At 43.1% G+C, this 13,839-nt stretch overlaps 1 protein-coding gene across 2 annotated transcripts in view; it reads right to left on the reverse strand.

Moving 5' to 3' along the window:
• Positions 1–990: 990 nt before the first annotated feature.
• LOC135385588 (pleckstrin homology-like domain family B member 1) overlaps positions 991–13,839 on the reverse strand; it is a 292,580-nt gene continuing 279,731 nt past the window's right edge. For both annotated transcript variants that reach the window (XM_064614999.1, XM_064614998.1), the window contains one exon: positions 991–5,878. The gene's annotated coding sequence lies outside the window, so the exon portion shown is untranslated. The remainder of the gene's footprint in view (positions 5,879–13,839) is intronic.

The following is a 13,839-nucleotide window of genomic DNA, read 5'->3' on the forward strand; positions in this document are numbered from 1 at the left end:
TCGCCGCCGCCCCGGCGACCCTACGCCGGCTCCACAACGCACTTAGCACATCGTTCCTGAAACTTCGTGAACACTTGAAAAAAGAAATCTGACGTCTGCCCTGATCACCTCAGAGTCCTTCCAGAATCCCTTTATTTTCCTCTTTTTTTATGTTTGGAAACACAACAGTTCGATAAGGCAAGAACCGGCGATTTCGGCGGATGTTCAATGCATTCAAATCGCAGGTCCTTCTGAACCTGCATTGTCTCGCTTGCGCTGTGAGCCGGTGCATTGTCCTGCAAAAAGAGAAACGCCTTTCGGTAGCATCCCGCGCCGCATCACTTTCAAAGTCGCCTTTAACCGGTAGAGCAAGCTACAGTAGTATGCTGCATTAACTGCTTCACCTTTCTTACTTGCCCCATAAAACCGTGGCCATGACATTTCCTGCTGATTGTTGAGTCTTGACTTTCTTCGGCTTCGGAGAACCTGAGTGCCGCCATTCCATGGACCGTTGTTTTGTCTTAGGATCATTGATGCAACCATGTTTCATCAACTGTCAGTCACTCAAGTGTCGTAGAACATTCTGAATGCTAGAAAATCAACTTTGAGGCATCTATTCGACATTGTTTCTCATCGGCATTCAAACATTTCGGCAGCCACTGCGTGCCTAGCAGCTTCCGCATGCTTCCCAATGCGACCTCTGGATATGCCTCCACGATTGATTTATGAGAGTGGTAGAATCGTCCTCGGGAGCAATTTGCACAGCTGCACACTGCTGAAACTACTGCTTTACAAGGGCAAGAACAGAAGTTAATCCTCAGACAACGAGAAAAACGTGATCCTCGAAAGATCTATAGAACACGGAGCTACTATGAGCAAAAGTGATCTCGCACCTACCGGGTTGGCGCGCGCGCGAACTGGGAGCGACTGAGTGACCTCACACAAAACAATGTGTATCAAAACAGTAAAAGGTGTCTAGCACCTGGATTAAGCAAATACATAACAAGTGTGTACGCTGTAGCAACAATAGTTTAATGAATTCTAATAAAGATACAGCTTGTCATATGAATGAAACCAAGAGTAAATGCACATTAAAAGTTCAATACAATGAAGTAATGCCCTACTTGTAAACTGAGCATGTGAATGCTGATGCCACATTGACTGTGTCTGTCACAAGATACAAGCAGTTTCACAACATAAAACACTTACTGTACACAAGAGCGGTAACTACTCACAAAGAACGTGTTTCACAAAGTAGCATGTAGAAAACCGTTTTGTGACCTACAGGTATCAAATAAAATCCGTCACCACTTAGTGACAGGAAAACAATCAATGTCTTCTTCACGGAACAGGTTAATAATACAGGTTAACTGATGCAACCACCTCTGAAACCATGTCACTGTAGTAGCAGAACTACCAAAGGCCATTCTATGAGGTGTTTCTTCTTTTTTAAGCAATACAAATTTTTCATGAAATATATGTGAGAGCCGCACAGGTACTGTTTTTGCAGGTTGGTTATGTGGCCAGGTGAACATTGAATACAACAGAGTGTGCAACTATAAGATAAATAAAGAGCTAAAATTCATAAATCAATTATATATATATCAATCAATGCATGTATATTATAAGTGTTTTTTAGGCAGTTTGAAATAAGCACATACTCTGAGACACACAAGATCGTGTATTGCAAACCACGTACAAAAATTTCTCGGAAGTTGGAAATGACTGTCCCCACTTCTCCAAATCTAACATATGCCAGAAAACCTCCAATTACGAAGTTGATTAACAAATGTTAGATAATCAATCATCAGGCATTTAATCATCATCTCTATTGCACAGAATGTCCGACTGACCCAAATCCACTTGCAAAAAAACTATATCTGTGGTGCTGTCATAAATTTTTTATTAAAAATCTGTATTACTTAAAGAAAAAAGGAAGAACAAACACTTCACAGTGTATAAGCGTGGTAGACTGTTTTGTGGCTCCCGGTCCAAAACTGTATGCTTGCAATAGGCTTCATATGAGGTAAGTATCTCAATCTTCACAACGTTGTCCTTAGCAGTGCACCTGCACAATTTGCGGTGTCGAAGGACAAACTGCGTAACTGAGGTTGTGTACTTAGTACTACAGCTACAAGAGCTAGTACAAGATCTATAGTACTTGTAACATACAAACACATTCAGTACATCAGAGAAAACCCTGAACCCCAGTTATTCATTTAGAGCTTCCAGTGTCAAACGAGTGATGCTTGATGGAATCAGTTGCAGTCATGAATAAATTGGGCAGTAAACATAACCAAGACACTGTCGACAAGATCACAAGACGCACAAATATATATCCAGAAGAATGCGACAAAATGGAACATCGTGCACTCCATAGCTGACAAAACTAAAAAAAAAAAGTGAAGTAAATAAAGCCAGACAAAACACAATCACCCAGAAAAGAGCTTAGATGGAGTATCGGCCACCAGTGGCTGATATAACTAACCATCTTAAGAGAAAAGTAAAGGTGCCACCAACATCTTTAAGTTCCAACTCACTGTGATCTGCTCAAAGTTGTGAATAACCATGTCAACCACTATATACTAGGCACCATGATCGAGACAAGCAGCTGTTCTTTCAGTACGCCTCCAGGAGAGCCGCCTACCCACCCATACACACTCACTGCCCGCAACAGGAAGCTATCATACACTTGGGAAAACATGTCATTTGATGTTCATTCTCACCTATGTACAGAATGAAACACATCCACTCATTTCGTACATTGTACAAGCACCCATGCCTCGCTTCTCTACAACTGCGAGTGCAAGAATGACTACGTATAAGCAGCATGTGGCTGCTCTTTTGTTTTGACTTAGATGCTTAAAGAGTGCTCAGATGGTAGACCCATCGTTCGCCCCAGTGAAAGTGTGCCTTGTAAAAGGTAAAAGAAAAATAGTGATCGCAGCTGTGCACACTGGTAAAGAAGAACACTTGTATGATATTTGTCTCTATATTTCATTCTGTTCTTGTCTGCTCTAAACAATAGTAAGATTGTAATAACAAGTACACCTTGTAGAGAATCCAAGATGTTTGGCCTGTCAAAATGGAGTGTGGGTCTCGTGCAGAAGATCACTCAATCAACGGAAGAGGTACCACACATAAATTTGAGAACACTCGAAAAATACAACCAGCAAATGTGATAATCCTGATGTCATGCTCAAAATTTAGGCTTCTTTCACAGTGAGCACTCAAATTTCTCCCTTACGATTGTGAAGTGTTACACCAAATCATTGGCACATCCAGTATATCTGACGTCAGCAATATACAGCCCGAGGAAAACTGGTGGTGAGGAAGGACTGGTGATGACAACGGTATTAAACAAGATGTGCTCAGAACTCTGACATCGACTTCATCATCAGCACGACTTTTTAAACAGTTCCCTCATGGGAGGACACTGCATGAGAGTCATGTGATACCAAAAGCCCTGTCACCTTGGCCGATGCAGAGAAGTTAATAACTTTGTTGTTGCCCAAAGTACAAACAACAGCACTTGTCACACGACCACCTGCTTTGAAGTGTAACCTGCCACATCAGAAAGTGGGTCAACTAAAGCACCTGCTGCATGCTGACTGAAACACTGTTATTGACATCTTCGATGTACTACAAGAGCATCAGTAGGGCTATACCTTTGTGAACTGTTCACTGAAGCAACTGTGTCATACTTTTCACAATGTTTAACATTTTCTCTAGACACACTATCCTTCCGTGGCGGTATCTTCAAGTGTGTTAGCTACAACGAGCCAACTTCTGGTCTTAATGCAACAAGGACACAAAAATACTAAGTGTATGAGCTCTTTTCAACCATACAGTGTGGACATATGGTTGGCAGGTGCTACACACAGAAAATGAATGTGCCTGCAAATTATCACCAAACGAGGTGATTTCCAAATTGAGCCAAGTCATGTTTTTCTTAGTGAGAAAGCGACTGCACATGTTTGTCAGTCAGTGCTGTGTGTTGTCCGTCTCTCTTTTAGTTCCCCCGCACTAGGAGTTTATTTTTTAATGTAACGCGCGTGCATTATTCACACATTTTGCCACTAATTTGTTCATCCTGTAATTTTGCGTGGACATGGAGTGGTTTAGGGCATGGCACCACCTGCTATTCATCCTTCAGCCACATATTTTATCTTTGGCAAAACATACCTTCCCTCATTTTGAAAACCACCTCTCCAATTATTACTTTTTATCAGAAACTCAAGTGAAGAACACGACACAATTTCATAGTTTTCTGTTTTGCGATGGAACTATTCCTTTGCAGCACGCTTTTCAATGGCAGCATTTTGTCATGTAAAGCATGTACACACAATGTCATACTGATGTTGTACACCAGTGCATTGCAGCCCATAATATCAGTTCTCAGAAAAAGAAATCACCTTTCTGTGAGTGAAGGTACCGCACATTTGCCATCAAGGGGATAGATCCCAAGTGGACTGTAACAGGTTATGTCATGGTTACTTTCCCAAACTGTCTGGGATAAACTCGAAAGAGGCCACCTCAGTCTGTTACAGATTGTGCTGCTCTCCAAGTTGGATGCTAAAATTAAAGTGTATGAATATCCAATCATTATAATGTTTGGCTAATACAAGTGCTGCAGACTCAAGTACCTCAGATTCCTGCACTATGGTGTAAGCCCTTTCTCCACAGCACAGAACTTGGCAGCGGGAAAAACCACAAAATGCAGGCACAAACCACAACCAGTGTTGACGCAAATGCAAACGTCAGTAAGCCTACCTAAGTCCACCCCCACTACAGTGGCACCACTTCTTCGCTGTATACCTGACCACACGAATAAGTTAACGCTTTCCAGTCAGTAAGCAGTACACAGTCTTGTAAAGTTGTACTGATAATAACCTTCATGTGGACGTTAACAACATGTCTTTCCTACATGTATTGTACATTGGCAAGTTGCATTATAAATGACTTTCTTGGAACAGACTTTGAAGGGTGTAGGTATCACCACAAGTTTTCTGACAGCGTTGTGAAATAATCAATATTTGTACTGGACTAGAGTGGTTTATGAAACGGTGTTGGCAAGGAAGGAACTACGACGAACTTGATGTGCTGCTTAGCCACGTTGGTGCCTCATCTACGTGAGTGCACCGAGTTCTGCTCAGTGAAAGGAACCACTGCAGTTCCTGTTATTTAAATAGCACAGCAGTTCGAGATTCATGCTGTCAACATTTTACATTGGTACAGTATCTCAAGTCCTCAAATTATGAAATTAGCTACACATAGTATAACTTCTAAGTTGCTCATGCTGACCTTTGAACTGTGCAAGTGAATCAAGGTATGCCGTAAAGCATTTCATGGAGTGAAGCAGCTATACGCACTATACACATCTATCATATATGAAACTGTAACTAGAAGTCAAAATTTAATGAAAAAGGAAACAAAATAGTTTTCTGTCACTAACACAGTTTAAGCTGTTCCAAACCTGCATATTACGAAGTGAAACTAACTATTTTCCAAACACAAACTTCACCTAATGCGACAGGTGTTACATGAAACTTGGTTGTCCCTTATGGAGACACTCTGGAGCAGGTATCATTTCATAAAAATGACTGTTAGAAGAGGAAAAACAAATGTTCATACACACAATGATATGTGCAACAATACGACAGTGTGGTCCAATGTATAAGGTAGTGCAACTGCTCATTTATAGGAGTAGGTATTTACCGTCCTGGGCGATAAGTATGCATTGTGATATGATGCAATGAGCGCTGTGGTAACAAAGAGGCTGGCTTTGCTGCCGAGAAATACTCCAGTAACGGGGTGCTAACTTCACTTGCGATGGATGATCCAGCCACACGTGGAGAATTCCATGTCCACCCGAGACTACCTTGTCCATCAATGTACCCTGCACAGAAAGTAAACATGGAAATTCGTCAAATGGTAAAGTTACAGACAGCCCAACTGTTCTTTGTTTTACTAATTTCTTTTATAGTTGAAAATTCTGACTTGCTGCCTGGGATTTGCACTTGAAAGAATCTATACTTCAGAACACCATGTGTGGAACCGAAAAGGTTGATAGACATAACAAGCACAAGATAAGCCAATGACTCCAATTAGAATATTCTACTGAGAGGCTTACAGGTACATCACTTACAGGTACGTTGCTAGCTTTGTGTTCTACAGTTCTCTTTGGTTCTGGCTCTTACTATAACAATTTCAGAGGTGAAATGAGGGGTGACAACGTAAACACCAAGTAAAATCAACATCATGCCAATATGAGTATGCTGCAAATATGCTGGAAATATGAGCAACCTCATGCTGCAAATATGAGTATGCTTTCAGCGTGTGATCTCTCGAAAGTGCTCTATGATCATAATGACAAGAAGGAGACCCGAGAGAGAGGGGTAAATTAGCAGACAACAAATTCTCAACAAATTATGAACCAGCTAGTCTGCACCCTTTCACTGTTATCTCTATGATCATGCTTGGATCTGTGACGACCGTCGTTCAAGCCCCTAACCTTCATCAGTGGAAACCTTCACTCACAAGTGTGTCACGTGCAGTTCTCATAGGAAGAATATTAATCTTATCCCAAATATCAGTCTTTAAAAATGCCGCAAAACAAGTCAAATCATACGACAGCTGAGCAGTTTCATTTTAAGTCTAAGGTAGTGCGGACTTTGTTTGTAATTTGATCGAAAAAATATATATCTTGGAAACAAGACCACATAATGAAAAAAAATGCCCCCATATCAGGTCATTGTAGGCGATAGTTTGCGAGGTGGAAGGGAAAACTCCCATAACCTACTACGGATGGTGCTATTTTGTGCCGACTTTTGTGATATTGTGTGTGTGATTTTGTGATATTTTGTGCCGACTTTTGTGATATTCTGATGACAGTGCTTCCTGAGCTGTTGATTTTCAAGATACAGGGACAACTGTATTTTATGTAATGAGGTCTTTTATGTAATGAGGTCCGGGTCCCTGTGCCACTTGACATACATGGCTTGTCTTGGCTTACTTGGCACTAGAGCACCGTACGGGCCTGAATTTGACAGCCTGACCCGGCCTGCACTCTACGCCATAAAGTCTTACCCAACCCTAGCCCGAGCTGGCTGCCGGAAACTCAGTTCGCTCGACACCCAGCCCACAGCTTCACAGGCAGATTTGTGACGGCCACCCAACAGGTTCAATCCATACGGTATGGACTGATAATACAGTGCAGGTCACACATGCTTGGAAAGCATTTGATGCAGTTTGTGCTTGTTGCAACACATTTGTGTCCAGTCACACGTGCACGTTTGCAGTGCGCACCCAGGCGAGGGGGAGAGGGCACGATCCTCAACATGGTGAAGTCGACAATAATGCAACGCCTATGTTGTAGCGTTTTAGTAGAATGACGGAGGAAGGGCCCATACACTTGGTTGCTTTGTTTTCAAAACAAATGCTCAGCATTAAGCGATGGGAAAGAATGGCTCACAAAAGTTCAACCCGACTCAGGCACGAGAACTCTCGGACTGGACCTGAGCCCAGCCTGAGCCTGCAGTCAAAAAGACTGAGGCCCGATTTCGGCCTGCGGGCTGGGCCGTGCGCGGGCTTTCGGGCCAGCCCGGCCCTTTGCAGAGCTCTACTTGGCACAAAGTTCATTTTCTAAAATTTCTAAAGTTGGTTCATACGTCAGAAAAAGCCAAATTTTTGCACCATGTACCACTGCCACGGTTCGGCCCATGACACTCAGATTGCCATCATTCCAGTGGTGGGCAGTATCGCAGATACATGTATGTTCGATACAATCTTCCGATACATTTTGTGTGTCGGTATTAGGTATCGCGTGCCAAAAATGAGAGTATCGGAGTATCGGTATCGAAAATACATTTTTAGTGTATCGTGTATTTTAACGATACTCGATACTAAAAAAAGACGCGAATATTGAGGCTGTTGTGAGACTTAGGGTCGGTGGCGCTCGCTCAGGCGGTAGTACAAGCCAGGCCGCAGCGGCGTAGACATGTCCATCATAAATTCGTTCGAAGCTTACGTCCACGCGCGCGCTCCATCGTCAAGGTCGTCCGGAGAGGAGGGCCTGGGCCCAGCCCTGGGACGCGCTCGGCTTCTAGTTGGTTCCAGAAGAATCTCTTCCGTCTCTTTCTACGGTGGGCGCACCGAAAACGCCTTGCACAGGACCAACCTCACGGCTTCTGGAACTGCGCTGCTCGATGTCCCCCTCCTCAGTGCGCAAGAGCACGTCCACTTGACTTGAAGTGTGGATTCCACGTCTGCCATGCCGAAGGAATAGCTGCCGGCTTAGCTTGAGCACTGTAACCCGTTCTACAGCTCACAATTCACAATGGCCAACTAAGAAAATCAAGTCAGAGGCAAAGTCAGAGGCTACCGGGTAAGTACTGCAGTACCAAACGATAAAAGCAGCAGAAAAAAAGTTTCAGGTTTATTCGTATGTATAGTCAAGTGCTCACAGACCGGTACGCACAAAGAACATTGTCTTAAAGAATTGTTTTTTGCTAGGCTGCTTATTGATGCGATCGTTTCAACATACCCATGGCTTCAGTCTAAAGTTCTAACAAGACTAGCTGCTTAGACAGTGCAGCTTCATTAAATCCGTGCGGTCGGATACGTTCAAGCCCTGTCAGAAAAAGTGCGCTATAAAAATACACTAAAGGCTCTAGAAATAACGAACAAATGTTTTTACTTCCCTAATCATATTACCAGCTTTATTATGTTGTTATTTCAGTGATGTAAACTTCGCGAATCATAACACCAGCTTTATTATATTGTGATTTCAGCAATATAAACTTCGCTAATCGACTTCGCTATGTATCGAAGTATCGACGATACAGTACAGAGTATCTGTATCGAAAATCAATTTCGGTTCTATATCTTGTATGGGTATCAGAAATACAATTTTTGAGGATATCGAATATCGGCATCGAAGATACTTTTTTGAAGTATCTTGCCCAGCCCTGCATCATTCCATAGCCCATGAAAAGGTCCTCCATATGGTATGAAGTTTCTTCATATCACCAATGCACATCTTCTGTCAGATGTGTACAAGGTATGAGGGAGATGTACAAAACTACTCCTGCATCATAACTGATTAAAAACTGAATCAGCATTTTCAAGAAAATTGAGGTCAAATATCCTAAACTTACATTGCACAAACACATACATTGCACATTTGAACATATCTGACGAAAGCTGTGCATCGATGATATAAGGAAAGTTTATACCGTGTGAAAGTCCCTTTCTTGGCCTATTGAACAATGTCAATCAGAGTGTTATAAAACAAACAATTACAGAGGCATGTGGTGCAAAAAGTTGGTTTTTCTGATTTTTTAAAACTCTCTGCAGCATAGTATCATGTCAGGCATTTTCTACATTATCAGGACTCCCTTGCAACCTATATTTCTTGATCAAATTAAAAAAAACATGAATTCCACATTTTGTCCGATTTAAAATGAAACACTCTAGTTATCGCAACAACATTCCAGAAACAACAATAAAAATCATGCAATTTATGACAGAATTTTAAAACTTGGCAGGGTGGTGAAAGATGTACTGGGAAGGTTAGATTATGTACTTCTTTGAAAAAGGATATCTTTCTCACTGCCTTGCAGGATACATGAACTGTTACACTATCTTCCTCTGATGCATGCACTGGCCATAAGGGATCTAAAGTAGTACAGAAAGAGACCCATACCTGCCACGAGGAGACACAAAGTCCACGTATCTTTGTAATCGCAGGAATACAATAAGAGTTACAAATGAGGATGAAACATGAACCATGTTCTTGCAATCTTGCACATGCTGGTAGAAGACAGTTAAGATTTTCACTTAAGATTTTGAATCTGACAGGCATGTGGTAAACGAAATATGGTAGCATCTTGCACAAAGCAGACACGTAAAACTGGGGGTAAACATTCTCTGGGTAAACATGAGAGAGAAAAAAAGGGGTTAATCCCAAACAGCTGAACTGCCAACTAGTTTACTCCACACAACGAAGATGAGAATGATACAACCAACCTAAACAGATAGCTTAAGTATACAGCAATGATTTCTTTTGTCACCCTTTCTTTGAAGTTGGAACCAGTCCCCCCTTCTTTATCTAAGCATACCAGCTCCCACTTGAGTAGGCTTATCAAGAGGCTGCTCACAACGTCAAGCGTTTGATAACCTTGGTTTCCTGGAAACCATGCTTGCGTCCTCCTGCATAGTAATGTATTGTCAGGTGGCCCGAAGGCATACTCTTCAGCAAAGAATTGTGCCTGGTTATCGTTTAGCCTGGTACTTATTAACACATCTACCACTCCGTCCCATCTAGTATTTACTACAACTACGGGGGATCTCGTAGACCAACCTCACACTACACTGCATGTAGTATGCACAAACAATATTACTGTACACTTGCTCCTACTAAACTTATGCGTGATTTATATCCTAAGGATATGCATACTGCTTCACACATTACTATATAACTTTGGGCAGACAGTATGACAGCCCACACCTTCGGCACCTGCTTTTCAAGCATGAATCTCTGGAAATGTGTATGTATCAGCTACTGGTTTAGGTCATATGCTTTCTCTCGAGTCTTGAGTAGCATTCTGCAGGGAATGTGCATGGAAAGCATTTTCGAAAATGTTGTACAGTCAAAGTCCTTTACAACGAACTCCAAGGGGCCACGGAAAATATTCGTTGTAAAGGTGACTTCGTTAAAAAAGGTCGTGCAGCGATATTGCAGTTCAAACTGACCGTAATAGTCGTGATGCAATAGTACGAGGGTAGACTCAGGGAGAAACGTATCACACACATGTAAAAACATCTGCCGCTCCAGCTGGGACCAAAGTCCGACCGTGAAGTCGTAGGTCTATTAAGTTTCGCATCAGTTTCCGCTATGACAACATATTTCTGGGAACGAGTTCGAATACGAACTGCGCAGAGGTTTGTTTATGGTACACTTCGCCGAGCCGATGACCAGTGTCGTATTAGGGTATAGACTCGGGGAGAATAACCTATCACGCACGTATGAAAACGACCAAAGTCAAGTCCGACCACAGAATTGTAGGCCCCATTAAGTTTCGCATGAATTTCTGCTATGACGACATACTTCTGGGAACGAGTTCGAATATGAACCGCGTGGAGGTTTGTTTACGGTACGCTTCGTGGAGCCGATGACCGGTGTCTCCACCGTCGCGGGCGATGCAGAGCCGTTTGTAGGGAGAGTTTGGCCATTAAGAGGAGCCTAACTTGAAGCGCGTCATGCAACGTCACGGCTAAGCCACCTCCCTCGCCGTGCTCTATTGTTGTCCCGACGTCAGCCGGTCGCCGACGCCATATTGATGCTGATCATTGTTTACGATGCAAGGAGGGAAGACACGTGCGTACATTGTGCTACCAAAGCCCTTAGTCCTTGAACTCTTTCAGTTTGGCAACAAAACCCCCCTTATCAGAGGCGGCTGTGGGTCATAAGCCGGTTATTCATGTAGATTGCATTCACTGCGACAACAAAGCTGACGGACAGCATCAATATGGCACTCATCAGATGGCTGATAAGCAGATTCTGCTTGGATTCAGTCTTTTTAGGCAGCGCAGCGACTACTCTAACGTCAAAATAGGCTCCACCTACGAAGCGGCAAAAGATCAGAAAATGGCCAAACTCTCCCTATAAATGGCTCTGGGGCGATGTGGTTCTTGTTTCCGAATGTAAAGCACTGTAGAGCGAATGCCCATACATTCGTCAAGACTGCTAATTAAGGAAGCCCAGTTGTGGACTCAGACGGCTCATGACATATGCAAGCTTATTTAGTCATTTATTTCCTTCAGGCTGAAAAAAAAGCTCCGCGATTCCTTTTTGAACAAGTGCGTTCAAAGCACTACACTTTCGGTCAGTACACTACCAGTCACAATACCAAAAAAGCCTGCAGCCCTTTTCTTTTGTGCGTTCAGCCCCTAGTGAGTCAGTGGCCACGTGGTCTCTGGGGGGACGTGACCTCCGCCCGTGTCCTCTGATAACACGGTCACAAAACCAGGGGAACCGGAAACTACGGGTGTGTGACTCAGGTGGAGCGGGGGCAAATGACGCTGCGCGGCCCATTGCCACGTGTCGGGAGAGTTTTATTTTGAAACTTCGTTGTATGGGTCATGGGCTTTGGCAATCGGACCGCAGAATTACTTCGTCATTTCAGTAGCTTCGTCGTAAAGGATTTCGTTATAAAGCTTCTAATTATACATTGCGCCCTATGGAACGAAAAACTAAAAACATTCCTTATAACGGTCGCCTCGTTAAAAAGTCATTCGTTGTAAAGGACTTTGACTGTACATAGCATTGTGTTATCGTGTAATTTGGTGGCTTATATGCACATCAACTTAACTCAATCACAGGGACACATGAGTCCTCAGCTCATCGTCTGCAATGAGTGCACTGCTCAAGAGCACACAGAAATCTTGTCGCAAAACCGAGATCCACAAAAGCCACCCTGTATGCAAAGTGTCAGGTGGAAAGCGGGTTAAAGTTGGATTCATATAACAGTCTAACATATATATACAGCCGGATGTTTTCGGGTTTTATTGTTTTCAGAATTCGGGGGTAAAAATCGGGTGTTATCTGGTGAGCAGGAAAACATGGTGGAATCTGGTGAAATTTCTTTATTTGTGTATTTTTTGGGTGAAATACAGCGTGTTGTTCTTGCTCAGAATGACACAGGAACTCGGCAAAATTTACATGGCTAGACCTTTTAAGGCAAGTGCATCACCCCTCGAGGTCTCTATGGGAATCCCCATACATTTTTCAAATTGTTTTGCGCTGCGAAGAATTGTTTGATTTGCATGAAGTTTGTTTTGAATGAAAGTGTGTACCAATTTCTAGGGAATAATGGTTTAAGATTTTTTACCACTGGCTCGGAAATTTTCCCATCGTAAGAGAAAATATTGCTATTGCTATACAAAATATCCAACGCTGCAGATAAATAATCTAAAATAAATCCCAGGTATTTACGGTAGGATACCCCAGGATGTCGGGGGTCTCGTCGACAATGAAGCTCAGTTTCGAGTCTTTCACGTCATAGCAGATCCCCACCATGGGCTTGCCAAAAGCTTCGATGAGTTGCTTACGATGAAGCTGGTGCACTACGGGCATTGTTTTAGCCGCTGGGCAGTGTTTGCGTGCAAATTCTCCAAGGAGACCATCAGCTTGCTCGAGGCTTATTCCACTCTTTGCCTGTGCGCTCACGAACTTATGAACGACACCTTCTGCATTCTTTTCTCTTTCACGCTGACGATAGCAAACTTGAAACCTTGTCTGCGCACCTTTCTCTTTCCTCTTTAGACTATCATGTCTTGTTGCCGATGTCATATCTTGTTCCCTTATAAGATCGTAGGGTTTCTTTGCCGGACCTGACAGCAGCACCAAGTTACAGAAACGGCATGCGAGCACGTTTTCGTTGTCTCCCTTCTTCACTATTTCCAAATCGTTGTACTCGTTGACCCAGTTTGCAAGTCTTTTTCCTTTTACGACCCGCCATCATGTTAAAAGACGAACGTCACGATGTTAATGCATGAAATGCATAAATGCACGTGTTCATCAAGCGAAACTACGAAGAGCCGACAGCAATCGAAAGCTTAAAGGCAAGTTCCCTTTGTCATGGAGTGGACAACGCGCATGCGGGAGGCGCTCGCACGTGGAGGTAGCATTCACGCATGCACAAACGCTTCGTTTGCGCAGGAAAGCCAACTTACGGGACGGGAGCTGCGACGAACCCTCGTAATGACCGGTAGAAATCGGGTTAAACCCGAATCCCTGCCGGGTAGTTCGGGGGGTAAATTAAGGTTTAACCCGAAAACGTCCAGCTCTACATATAT

The sequence above is a fragment of the Ornithodoros turicata genome, chromosome 2 (assembly GCF_037126465.1).
Source record: "Ornithodoros turicata isolate Travis chromosome 2, ASM3712646v1, whole genome shotgun sequence".
In the NCBI taxonomy this organism is placed as follows: Eukaryota; Metazoa; Arthropoda; class Arachnida; order Ixodida; family Argasidae; genus Ornithodoros; species Ornithodoros turicata.